The sequence below is a fragment of the Trichomycterus rosablanca genome, chromosome 15 (genome assembly GCF_030014385.1).
Source record: "Trichomycterus rosablanca isolate fTriRos1 chromosome 15, fTriRos1.hap1, whole genome shotgun sequence".
Taxonomy (NCBI): domain Eukaryota; kingdom Metazoa; phylum Chordata; class Actinopteri; order Siluriformes; family Trichomycteridae; genus Trichomycterus; species Trichomycterus rosablanca.
Genome location: NC_086002.1, coordinates 20,920,265 through 20,934,722, shown reverse-complemented (window position 1 = coordinate 20,934,722; position 14,458 = coordinate 20,920,265). Strand labels below are relative to the sequence as shown.

Below are 14,458 nucleotides of genomic sequence, written 5' to 3'. Positions count from 1 at the left end.
TTTCATAACAGACGTTTTGTTGCAAATATGCGATTCAGGCCCTTACTTAATGTTTCTGAATTTGTATTGTTTCAAAATTATTATGTTCAATTTCTCTTAAGCGCAGAGACACAAATTAATTTTGCAATTTTGCAATTATTTAAATTTAAGACAAGCAATTTGTCTGATGAATGCTATCTTTGACACCGATTAAATTGAGTGAATTTGGCCAAGGGTGTGATTTCACTTATGTGAAAACAACAAGCCATTTGACTAGTTTCATGTTTCCCCTTTAATAAACAACAGTAAAGAGACCAGTGGTCACTCTAGCTCTAAGGGAATGCATGAAAGGAAAAGTGGCCTTTTCATACAACAGAACTGCAAGCTAATTTTACTGAGTAGCACAATTTTGGTTTGGTGACAGATGATGAAACAGCAAGTGGTTTTGTTGTAGTAGCTGTGGCTGCGTATGCGTGTAACCCTGATATTTTGTTTAAGGATTATTTATTGGAAAACATATTTTATTTAGCTTGTTATTCAATGACTATTCAATGACAGTTTGACATGACTTGACATGTTTCAAGGCAGTGTGAAGGGGTCTCGACAATAATTAAACTTGATTTAATATCATTAACACAGCATTTTTAATATACTCAAAACCTTCCCCCTGTCTCCCTCTCCATGCCTCTCTCTCTCTCACACACACACAAAACAGCATTTTTTGTTGTAGATAGTGGCTGCCCCTCCCCCACTCTCTCACTCAGTGGTGAAAAATTGTTACATTGCCCTAAATTCCCACGGGGGCTGAGCCAATCAGGTGTTGCGAGAACTTCCAAGTGAATATGCAAGATCTATATAAAAACCCCTGCCAGTATCAAAACTCCTCACATTCAGACAGTTCAGAACTTGCTCTGTGCTTTTACTACAACTTTTACTTTGCTATTACCAGATCAGCAACCAACAGCCTTTTTAAAGGCTCATTGCCCTTTATACTGCATTATATTATTTTATAATATATATAAATATTTGTATATTATATTATACTATATTGCATATATTCTGTTACATTCTTTCATAGTCTTTTCAAAGGCTTATATATTATATTATATTATATTATATTACATGATATAATATTATATTACTATATATAATATATTAAACTTTGGCTAGTGTAACGTTGCTAACTAGCAACTCACAGCTTTTTTTAAAAGCTTATTGTTATTTGCATATTACATTATTGATAATAGTAGAAGTGTAAGCTTTATAATATTAGTACATACAGTACATACAATACATTTACAATAACAACAATTTATAGCTAAATAGTTATAGGTCAGCCTTTTTTTATTATTACATATTGTATCTGGTTCTACAATTTTGTGATTGTATTTTTTTCCTGAACATACAACATAGAAACAACATAGTAAGTATTGGATAGGAATAGGAATTTGCAAGACAAGCTTCTATATTTGCATCTTAAGAAACACTTGCCATTAATAACATGGATCCCAAACAAAAAAGTGGTGCCTCAAAAAGAAAAGCAAAAAAGATTAAGGAAGCAAATCAGGCAGATTTCCTGAAAAGCATTCCTTTGATCTCAAACTTCTTTGAGAAACCGCTGGATATGAGTGAGACAAGTATTGCTAATGTTAGCAGTGATCAGAGTTTTAGCAATAAAGATGTGATCACCACTGGCTTAGTGTCACCTGTCAGTGACTATGTACCTTTGCAGACCCAGTCAGGTGCAGAGCAGGAATGCCAGCCCTGCCAGGCTACCACAGACCAGCAGCAGAAAGACCATGAAAGGAAAGTTGCAGGTGTGTCAGACCCACAATCAGACCAGCCAGCTGCATCGTGTGAGTGTCGTTTTTCAAATGAGGAGGGCAAGGACCCCAACTCCTGGTGTGAAACGGTCAACGACCCTGTTTATGGCCCAGTACCATTACCGACCAAGCCAAGTCGATTCTTGTTAGTAGAGAAGAAGCTGCATTTCAAAACAGAAGTGCTAAGTACCCAGCCTCAGTCAGGGATAGAGGCATTGGGGGTACCAGTAGGAGCTTTACAAATGCTCTACTCAGTTGCTCTCTACCCAACGGGCAAACTGTGACTAGGCAGTGGCTACTTTACTCTCCTTCAACTGGCTGTGTGTATTGTTTTGCTTGCAAACTGTTTTCCAGTAAGCACAATACTTTTGTTCATGGATTTTTTGACTGGAAACATTCAGAGCGTATTGGTGAGCATAAGGGGAGTGTGGAGCATAGGGCTTGCATGCTAGCATTATATAATCGCTCCAGAGGCACAGCAACAATTGATTCTGATATTGTCAAACAAATTGATGCAGAAAGACAATACTGGCGGGAAGTTTTAAAAAGAGTTGTTGCAGTCATCCAGTTTTTGGGGGAGAGGGGACTTGCTTTCAGGGGAGATGACGAGCTATTAGGATCAGCCCACAATGGTAATTTTTTGGGCATCATAGAACTCTTAGCCAAATTTGACCCATTCCTAGCTGAGCACCTCCAAAGGTTTGGAGGTAAGGGAAAAGGTTCTGTGTCCTACTTAACATTGACAGTGTGTGAAGGATTTATCCATTTGATGGGACAGAGAACAAAGCAGGCAATTGTTAATGAGATCAAAGAATCAAAATACTTCTCTGTTACAGTTGACTCCACTCCAGACCTTGCTCATGTGGACCAACTTACTTTTATTTTCAGGTTTGTTAATAATGACGGACATGTAGTTTTCTAGCTTTTGAGCCTATTGAAAACCATAGTGGGGACAGTTTGGTTGTCGTTGCTATGGTGGAGAATCTGGGCCTAGACTTATCCAACTGTAGGGGCCAGTCATATGATAATGCAAGTAACATGTCGGGAAAGTACAATGGAGTCCAAGCTCATCTTAAACAAAGAAACCCTTTAATTTGTTATGTCCCCTGTGCAGCACATTCACTGAATTTAGTTGGTGTCAATGCTGTTGACAGTAGCCCAGAAGCTGGACGTTTTTTTGACTTTGTACAGGCAATGTACACATTTTGTGCATCATCTACACACAGGTGGGGAAAGGTTTTCCATGATACTGATATCAAACTCACACTGAAATCACTGTTAGGTACTCGATGGAGCGCACGAGCTGAGTCAACTAAGGCTCTTTGGAAATATTATGCACAACTGAGAGAGGCATTGAATGATATGTCTAAAGATATGGAGGAGAAATGTGTAAGTCGAAGTGAAGCCTCTGCACTCTGTGAAAAATTGGACATGTTGGAGATGGCCTTCATGGCATACTTCTGGGACACAATACTACAGAGGTTCCAAGCCACAAGCCTGCAGCTGCAGAAGCATGATATTGACATACAGTGGGGCCAAAAAGTATTTAGTCAGCCACTGATTGTGCAAGTTCTCCTACTTAGAAAGATGAGAGAGGTCTGTAATTTTCATCATAGCTACACTTCAACTATGAGAGACAAAATGAGAAAAAAAAAATCCAGGAAATCACATTGTAGGATCTTTAAAGAATTTATTTGTAAATTATGGTGGAAAATAAATATTTGGTCGATAACAAACAAGCAAGATTTCTGGCTCTCACAGGCCTGTAACTTCTTCTTTAAGAAGCTCTTCTGTCCTCCACTCGTTACCTGTATTAATGGCACCTGTTTGACCTCGTTATCTGTATAAAAGACACCTGTACACAGACTCAAACAGTCAGACTCCAAACTCAACCATGGCCAAGACCAAAGAAAATTGTAGACCTGCACCAGGCTGGGAAGAGTGAATCTACAATAGGCAAGCAGGTTGGTGTGAATAAATCAACTGTGGAAGCAATTGTAAGAAAATGGAAGACATACAAGACCATTGATAATCTCCTTTGATCTGGGGCTCATCCCGTGGGGTCAAAATAATCGTGAGAATGGTGAGCAAAAATGCCAGAACTACACAGAAGGACCTGATGAATGACCTGCAGAGAGCTGGGACCAAGGTAAAAAGGTTACCATCAGTACCACACTACGCCGAGAGGGACTCAAATCCTGCAGTTTCAGGCGTGTCCCCCTGCTTAAGCCAGTACATGTCCAGGCCCGTCTGAAGTTTGCCAGAGAGCATATGGATGATCCAGAAGAGGATTGGGAGAATATCATGTGGTCAGATGAAACCAAAATGGAACTTTTTGGTAAAAACTCAACTCGTCATGTTTGGAGGAAGCAGAATGCTGAGTTGCACCATACCTACTGTGAAGCATGGGGGTGGAAACATCATGCTTTGGGGCTGTTTTTCTGCAAAGGGGACAGTGGGGGGGATCTGTGTTAAGGGAAGAATGAACGGGGCCATGTATCGTGAGATTTTAAGCCAAAACCTCCTTCCATCAGTGACAGCATTGAAGATGGAGCGTGGCTGGGTCTTCCAGCATGACAATGATCCCAAACACACCGCTCGGGCAACGAAGGAGTGGCTCCGTAAAAAGCATTTCAAGGTTCTGGAGTGGCCTAGCCAGTCTCCAGACCTCAACCCCATAGAAAATTTGTGGAGGGAGTTGAAAATCTGTGTTGCCCCCAAACATCACTGCTCTAGAGGAGAGCTGCATGGAGGAATGGGCCAAAATAGCAGCTACAGTGTGTGCAAACCTGGTGAAGACTTACAGGAAACGTTTGGCCTCTGTCATTGCCAACAAAGGTTTTTTGTTTTTGACCAAATACTTATTTTCCACCATAATTTACAAATAAATTCTTTAAAAATACTACCATGTGATTTCCTGAATTTTTTTTTCTCATTTTGTCTCTCATAGTTGAAGTGTAGCTATGATGAAAATTACAGACCTCTCTCATCTTTCTAAGTAGGAGAACTTGCACAATCAGTGGCTGACTAAGTACTTTTTGGCCCCACTGTATGTACAGCTACACAACTTCTCTTGTCTTTACGAGACTTTGTGGCAGCACAGAGAGATAACTTTGAGGTGTTTGAAGGGGCAGCTTTAAATGTCACCACTGCTGTCTCCCAAGAGTACAGGCATGACCTCCAGCGTACAAAGAAGCGCAAAATTATGTCTGATGATAGTGCAGAGCCAGGTGTAGCATTTAACGGAAAGGACAAGTTTCGGATCGATACTTTCAATGTTGTCATTGACAAACTTGTGTCCTGTCTCAACCACCGTTTGAATGCATACACACACTTAACTGAGCTATTTGGTGTTCTTTTCATGCCTGACAATATGTCCAACAGTGAGCTCACTTTAAAGGCTAACTCACTCGCTGCAGCATATCCTTCAGATCTGAACATGAGCCTGGCAGATGAATTGATACAATACAAATCATTCATAACAGAAAAAGAAAAATGTCCTAGTAAAATGCTCAAAACCATGATAAATTTGAATTTACAGTCAACCTTTCCAAATGTCTACATAGCACTTAGACTTTTTTTTGACTGTGCCTATCACAAATTGTGAAGGGGAGCGTTCATTCTCCAAACTGGCTCGTATTAAGAATGAACTCAGGATTAGGATGCACCAAAACCGCCTGAACTCACTGTCACTTCTGGCCATTGAATCAGATTTGGTCAGACAGCTTAATTTTGATGAATTAGTGGATGACTTTGCAAGAAAGAAGAGTAGAAAGAAAATTATATAAAATAGATTATTGTGTTAGGGTTAGTTATTGACAGGTTGTTTAATGTATTAATTTATTTATGTTTTTGGAGGGGGGGGGGGCATGCGGGGTGGGGGTGGATGGGTCCCTGGGCAACTCTTTGCCCAGGGGCCCAGACTATCCTTAATCTATCCTTGCATACAGTCTGTAATACAGGTATGTATGGTGATGTGCGTGTATATTTGTTTATATATGGTTATCCTCAGAACGGCCGCATCCACCCGCTGTGTCCTCCACATCTGGAGGAAGAAATAACAGCAGCAGCTGTAACGCTGATCACCACAGTCCGAATCTAGATCCAAAATGATAAAACTCCATTTAAAACACAAATACAGGAGAATAAATCTTTGTGAATGTGAGTAAACGACTGATGAAAGATCGTCATTAACGCTCCTGTTTAAACCTCCCGAACGTTCTGGTACAACACGTGACGTCACACTGCAGGGAAAAGGTGTAAACAGGCAAACCATAGTGACCATGATCAAGATGTGAGTTAGTGTAAATAAATATATAAATGCTAACTAAATGCAACATTATATTTGTTTTTTCTTTAAAAAATAGAGAGGTATTAGTTTCCACTGTAGTGATTACATTTTTATTACTAATTCCTCTTCATATGAAATAATAATAAATAATAATAATCATCCATTTTATTTATGCGCCTTTTAAAACACTCAAGGACACCTTACAGAAGCAAGAAGGTAACAGACATCAATAAACCATTAAAATCTAATAGAAAAATTAATAAAGATAAATACGATAAAATCAATACAATACAATAAAAAAAAAACTCATTACATTACTCAGTACAAACTCATCCATAAAATCAATACAATCTCTAAAAAGTCAAATGTAATCACTGTTAAATAAATATTGGAGTAGTACACTGTAAAACCTGATGAGTTAGGTGAACTCAAATGGTTTGAGAAAACCGATTGCCTTAAACCATTTAAGTTTATTAACTCAAATAATTTAAGCATAAATAATTTTCGTAAATAAGTATGACCAAAGCATATATTTAATGTTATATACAATTAAATAAATTAAGTAAACTGTACTAAGTCTGTTCACTGTTTTACAATTTTTTGTTTAAGTATTTTGAACTTAAATGTAATAGTTGTACTTACTCATTAAAATTAAGTATGTGTACACTAACTTAAATTCATTGTTTTACACAACACCTGCAAATCAAGTTGAACTAACTCATTTTCACCTATCAAGGTAAAAACATGGGACAGTCCATCCAGGACAACTAATCACCAGCTGCATGTATCTGAATGAAGCTCTAGCTGATCCTGTGTTAATCTTATTCAATCTCCACCATCACAAGCAGGGGTATCACATGTCTACAGGTGGGCTGGAGTGGACATTGCTTACTCAGAGTTAAGATTGCCCAGAGAAAAGAATCATCTGCCCATCCAATGAAAAATTCTCAGTTGTAGGCAGAGATGGACTGGCCATCAGGTATACCAGGTTTATAAATGTATCTGCTGTTCTTAATCTACTGAAGATACATTTGAAGTTTGTATTCTCTTTATATATGATTGTATTGTATTCTGTGTTAACATGGTCAGTGCTCATATTTGATGTTAATGTGACACTTTTGTTTTATGCTTTTTCATTGTGAATCCACTATGGGGGTTTGTGTTGTGTATTTGTGTTTGAATACACTGCTGCAGGGTTTACAGTGTTCAGTATTTGTTTTGATGTGAAACTGGTTTATGGGAACTAAGTGAGTTCTCTGTTCATGCCAAAGTTCTTTAAGTTTTACAAAACAAACTGACTGAAGCAATTTAGTACAAACTTTCTGACTCTGCCTTTTTGTCTTTGCAAATATAAATGTTTACATTTATGTACATTTATTGTATTGTTATATTTGTATTATTAGATGTACACTTAACATTCCTATGATACATTTAAATAGAGTTATTTTTTTTAAAGCAAGTTAGATTTTTAGACTTGGTACCATGAACATAATGAAATTAAGTTAAATATTACAGTTGTGTTGAGACCCCCCGCAGCGTTCACTGTGTTTTCTTTCTCTCTCTTAAAACTATATTTATTATATTAAATATGAAGCGTTTATGTGGAATCTCTCTGCTGGACTGAGGGAGGTGAACTTGCACCCCTGCTGTTCGTGGCCAGAGCCGCTACTGTCACCGCAGGAGTTTATTATTTCTATAACAGCTTCACCGATCAGCAGCGGAGGAAAATGATGGAGGATGAAGCGATCCAGACTCATCCTGAAGGTAACCAAAGTATAAACGTGGTGTTCACTAAAGTAAACAGTATGATCACACCAGTGGCGATTTCTCTAAGAATGCAAGGGAAGCTCAGCTATGGCGTCAAAATAGGGCCAAAAGTATTGAGATCCAAAAAGCAGATATTGAGAACCTAAAGAGCAGATTTTGTGTTCATTTTGTATTTTACATTTATGAATAGTTTTATGCTTTTGACTGCGCTGTTTCTCAGTCATGTTTCTCTCGGTCTCACTTTCAGTATAAAAAGTTTCTCGTTTACGCTTTTTTCTGTGCTTCTCAGTTACGCTGTTTTCTGTGCTGCTCTCAGTTCCACTTCTCTCAGTTTTTCTCTCCAGTCAAAATTTTTCTCAAGTTAGAGTTTTGGCCCCGTCTTGACGGGTGGGCGGGACCTCGTCACTTATTGGCTGCTGGAGATAAGCCCGTGTACGTTTATATTCTTGTGTTGCCAGATTGGGAGGATTTTATTTTAAACTTGGGGGTTTTAAGAACCCCCCATTGCAAATAAAAATGTTTTAAATGTCACTAAATGTATAATAACTAATCTGTAAGATATCAGCAGTTTAGTAGTATAATGTTCTTTATGAGCACGCATTGGTGATACTCCATGCATTTTGGTGTGTTTTAAAATATGTTTTAACACTGTAGCAATCTGGCAACCCTGATCACAACACAGTTTGGACATTTGCTGGAGCAGCGTATTTGAGGTAAGTGTTTTCACTTTATTTTAATATTTAAATGCTAATAAAATATATGTTTCAAATATTACTAAGCCATATGTTTAGTTTAATTACTTAGCTTTAGCTTACTTACTGCTAACTACAGCGGATATAAGACTTTATCTCAAGGAACTTTTGTTAATTATTATTTATTTCCAATGTTTTAACCATAGTTTACTAATATCTCCTTTTACTCCTTTATTGACAGTGTGGAGCAACATGGTGCGGTATTTGCAGCAATATGAACAGAGGAATCCATTCCTGTTTGTATGATCCTTTAGAGCAGCGTCTCTTATCCAAACATCTACAAATAATCTGTGGGCTGTAATCAAAGAAACACATGTAACTCTTAAATAAGTGTAAATAATATATTAATCTGTCTGATTTCATTTTCAATTTTAGTTTTTTTGTGTATCCATATACATTGTTGTACTTAATATTTTTTTATTTATTCAAAATAATAAAAAACATCTTTGTGCTGACTTTATTATTATTGTTATTATTATTATTATTATTAGAAGCAGCAACAGTAGCAGTATTAGTATTATTATTTACATATCAGCATCAGTAAACAATGCATTGGAGTAAACAACATTCATGGTGAAATTAACCCAGCATTGGGTAAAAAGATCCTTATAGTTGGGTTGTTGAAACAAACCAGCACAATTACATTACATAACAAAACAAGTCGGGTTTAAATAACCCAGAGTGTGTTCTGTCCGATATTTACAGCACTGGGTTGCCAAATAAGCATTTTTAGAGTGCAGTTGTAAGTTTGCAAGATCACAAAGTTGTAAAAAACACTTTCCTGACTTCTGCTGGCTTAATGAAAATTCAGACAACATTTAATCTCCTTCAGAGGAGCTGGAACTATTTCAGGCTGCCGGATTAAGGAGACGAAGGATGTCTGTAAAATGTACTCGGTGAGCGGTGCTTATCTCTAGCAGCCAATGAGTGACAAGATCTTGTCCGTCCGTCAAAAAAGTGTTCCGGCAGGGCTTGTTTCCAGCAGCCAATGAGTGACGAGATCCCGCCCACCCGTCAAAATGGGGCCAAAACTCTAACTTGAGAAGATTTTTGACTCTAAAGAAAAACTGAGAGAAGCGGAACTGAGAGCAGCACAGAAAACAGCGTAAGCGAGAAACTTTTTATACTGAAAGCGAGACCGAGAGAAGCGTGACTGAGAAACAGCGCAGCCAAAAGCGTAAAACAGACTATTTATAAATGTAAAATACAAAATGAACACAAAATCTGCTCTTTAGGTTCTCAATATCTGCTTTTTGGTTTTCAATACTTTTGGCCCTATTTTGATACCATAGGGCTCTGTGCAGATTTAAAAATTGAAGCTCTTTCACTGATGTTATTTGATGTAATTTCCACCAAGCTGCTAAAATGCTTCAGAGAGATAATAGACGCCGTCCACAAGCTAAGCGACGTGTATGCTTGTTTTCATGTCGTTTACATCTTGCTGACTCGTTTAATGAAATGACTGCACATTGATTTACTAAGAAAATAAAATATATTTACAGGGATTGGAAGGCTTTGAACAAGGACGTGCCAAATAAGGTATAACAGACTAATCATAGAATATTGTTGTAGTTTTGCTAACAAGAGCCATTATTAAAATATTTCTTTGTTTTATTGAGTTCTTTAAAGTTCTTAAAGCTGTAGTTTGCTGCACTCTGCACAGATATTGTAAAATCTGTGTCAGGCTGTTTACTGATCGATGGCTTGATGAAAAATAGGGATGGAACAAGTTCTCCTTGTAGCAGAAAATGTAAAGGAGGAACTTAAAGATGATGCAAGGAACCAGTTTGCTACATCTTCATCTCAAATGTCAGCTTTGTAATACAATCAAATGTTTACTTAAATTGCTTTAAAGTGATTGGAGTCCTAACAATGATATTATCTGGTAATTGTTTGTCTATCAAGGTCACCAGCAGATTCTGCTGATTGCATTACCAACATGGCTGCAGAAGTCATCAGCGAGATGAGCGGCCCCATGAAAGAGGAAGGGAAGAGATACACAAGTGGCTAAAGAGTTGGATTCTATGCTGGTCAATGGTGATTGCACATCCAGAGACACTTTTGAAACTGCTTCAAGCAGTGATGTGGCCAAAGGATCTGGATTTGCTGCAAACGTTACTTTAGAGTGTCTAAGAAAACCTCAAAAATCTAACTCTTTACTGTACATTAAAAGTTTACCATCAGAAGGAGGAACCAACTATTCCCACCTAGATGATTTAACAACTTTATCCACAAAGAACATAAACAGTCTGATGGTCCATTTTTATTCTGATGTTTCCTGCACACCATCAGGGAACAATCGGAATGCTTGGAAGACTAGGAACACTGAAAACATTTAAAACTCTTGGTATACTGGGAATATTATAAATGCTGGGAACACTAAGAACATTCCAAACACTGTGAACTTTTGGAACACTAGAAACACTAGTAACATTTTGATTGCTGGTAACAGTGAAAACATTCAGAACAAAAAAGTACACTGGAAACATTCCGAACATTGGGAATATTCCTAATATCCCCAGTGTTTGGAATGTTACCAGTGTTCTTAGTGTTCCTAATGTTCCCAGTGTTTCCAGTATTCAAAGTGTTCCCAATATTATCTGTGTTCCAATTGTTCCCTGCATTCACAGTATTCCAATATTACCAGTTTTTAGAATTTTCCCAGTGTTATACTGAGAACACTGGGAACATTCTAAATGCTGGGAACATTCGGAATACTAGGAACACTGAAAAAAATTCAGAATACCAAAAATACCATAAACATTCCGATTTTTGAGAACACTGGGAACATTCAGAATTTTGGGAACACTGGAAACATTCAGAATATTGAGAAAACTGGGAACATTCAAAATGCTGGGAACATTGGAAACAATTAACATTTTAAGAACACAGGAAACATTCTGAATTTTGGGAACATTTAGAATTTGGGAATACTGGAAACAATAGGAACATTCAGAATGCTGTAAACATTTAGAATTTTGGGAACACTGGGAAAATTCAGGATGATGAGAAAACTGGGAACAATGGGAATTTTGGGAACATTCGGAATGCTTGAAACAATGGAAACATTCTGAATACTGAGAACACTGGGAACATTTGGAATTTTGGAAACATTTGGAAAACTAAAAACTCTGGGAACATTTGGAAAACTTAAAAATACTGAGAAAAATGGGAACATTCAGAATGCTGGGAACTTTGTGAACATTCTTAATGTTTGGAAAATTGGGAACTTTCAGAATTCTGGGAAAACTAGGAACATTCAGAATACTGAAAACACTAGGAACATTTGGCATGTTAGGAAAACTGGAAACATTTGAAATGTTGGGAACACTGTGAAAATTCAGAATTTTGGGAACACTGGGAAAGTTCGGAATGTTAGGAACACTTTGAAAATTCTGAATTTTGGGAACACTGAAAATTTTGTAGACACTGAACATTTTGTATTTTGGGAACATTAGAAAAGTTCGAAATGTTGGGAACACTGATACATCGGAATGTTGGGTAAGTTAGAAATGCTGTGAACATTGGGAACTTTTGAGAATGTTTGGAACACTGCAAACATTAGGAATCCAGAAAACACTGGGAACAGTTGGAATGTTGGGAACACTGGGATAATTTGGAATGTTGGGAACACTGGGAACATTCAGAATACTGAGAACACTGGGAACATTAGGAATTTTGGGAACACTAAAATTCTGTATTTTGGAAACGTTAGAAAAGTTCAGAATGTTGAGAACACTAAAACATCGGAATGTTGGGAACATTTAGAATTTTGGTAACACTGAAAGTTTGGAATGTTTGGAACACTGGGAACATTCAAAATACTGAGAACACTGGGAACATTTGAAATACTGGGAACACTGAGTTTTGGGAACACTGGCAAAGTTCGGAATGTTGGGAACACTGGGAACATTTGAAAGTTTGGGAACACTGAGAAAGTTCATAATGTTTGGAATACTGGAAACAATCAGAATACTGAGAACACTGGGAACACTGGGGAAATTAAGAATACTGAAAAAAATAGAAACATTCTGAATTTTGGGAACACTGGGAAAATTCGGAGTACTGAGAACACTGGGAACATACGGAAAACTGAGAACACTGGGACATTTAGAATTTGGGAATACTGGAAACATTTTTAATTTTAGGAATGCTGGGAAAATTAATTTTTTGTGAACACTGGCAAAATTCGGAATGTTGGGAACACTGGGAAAATGTGGAATGTTGAGAACACTGGGAACATTTGGAATATTGGGAACCCTGGAAAAATTCAGAATACTGAGAACACTGGGAACATTCTGAATATTGGGAACATCGGAAACATTTGTAATTTTGGGAACACTGGGAAAATTTGGAATGTTGGGAACACTGGGAAAGTTCAGAATGTTTGGAACACTTTGTAAATTCAGAATTTTGGGAACACTGGAAAAGTTTGGATTATTTGAAACACTGGGAACATTTTAAATACTGAAAACACTATAAACATGCTGCTCAGGTGGCGCAGTGGTAAAAACACACGCTGCAACCAGAGCTGGATTTCGAAAGTGCGTCATTTCGAATCCAGCTTTGCCTTCAGCCGGTCGAAGGCTGGGAGGCTATATGAACAATGATTGGCCTGTTGTTCAGGTGGGGAGGTGGGGAGGTGGGGAGGTGGGGAGGTGGGGGGGTGGGGGGTGGGATTGGAGACCGGAGGGGGTGGGTCTCTCTCTGTCAGAATGCGATTACGACCTCTGCCGGCTGATTAAGAGGCGCCTACACAAGTGATGAGGAAGAGTGCCCTTAGGGTGTGTCTCTCCGCATGCAATGTGTGGGTGGCAAAGATGCATCCGGCTGCTGCCAGTGTTTCAGAGGGGATGTTGGTTAGCTTCGATCTCCTCTGTCAGGGCGGGGTACGGCATAGACAAAGAGGAAGCATGATGCAAATTAAACAATTGGATGCGCTAAAGGGGGAGAAAAAAGGGGGAAAAAACACTAGAAACATTAGGAATGCTAAGATCACTGAGAACATTCAGAGTGTTTGAAACACTGGGAACATTCGGAATGCTGGGAACACTGGAAAAGTTCGGAATGTTTGGAACAATGAAAACATTTGAAATTTTGGGAACACTGGGAAAGTTCACACTGTTGGGAACATTTGGAATATTTGTAACACTGGGAACATTTGGAATACTAAAAAAAACTGGACTAGTAAACAGAAGGTTGCCGGTTCAAGCCCCGCCACCACCAAGTTGCCACTGTTGGGTCCCTGAGCAAGGCCCTTAACCCTCAATTGCTCATTGTGTTTCGCTCATTGTGTAAGTTGCTTTGGATAAAAGCGTCTGCTAAATGCTGAAATGAAATAAAAACACTGGAAAAATTTTTAATTTTGGAATACTGGGAAAATTCAATATACTGACAACACTGGGAACATTTGGAACACTGGGAACACTGGGAACATTCAGAATGTTGGGAAGACTGGGACAGTTTAAAATACTGAGAACACTGGGAACATTCGGAATATTGGGAACCCTGAGAAAATTCGGAATACTGAGAACACTGGGAACATTCGGAATATTGGGAACATTGGAAACATTCGTAATTTTGGGAAAACTGGGAAAATAATGAGTGTTAGAATTACAGTATGGACCCAAATGTGACTGGATTTACCTAGCTGCACTCAATGGCATTATAATCATAATCAGGTTCTAAACCAGGGTGTCTCTCCCCAAAGCTGAGGAGAACATCTGGCTCATTTATCATATGAAAAGGAGAACAGGAAGAGCATCGACAGTTCTAACCAACTTAAAGGGATTATTATAATGAGTGATCAACAACCATCACACACAGAGGGAACTGACCTAGACATA

General features: G+C 38.2%; 1 protein-coding gene and 1 long non-coding RNA gene across 2 annotated transcripts in view; one reads left to right on the top strand and one right to left on the bottom strand.

Annotated features, from left to right (window-relative positions):
- Positions 1-14,458, bottom strand: part of LOC134328786 (uncharacterized) — a 765,451-nt gene that overhangs the window by 680,796 nt on the left and 70,197 nt on the right. The gene's annotated exons all lie outside the window — the stretch shown is intronic.
- LOC134329134 (uncharacterized) lies at positions 7,870-9,067 on the top strand. Its single transcript, XR_010014790.1, has 2 exons — positions 7,870-8,573; positions 8,794-9,067. It is a non-coding gene; the product is annotated as an uncharacterized LOC134329134 (long non-coding RNA).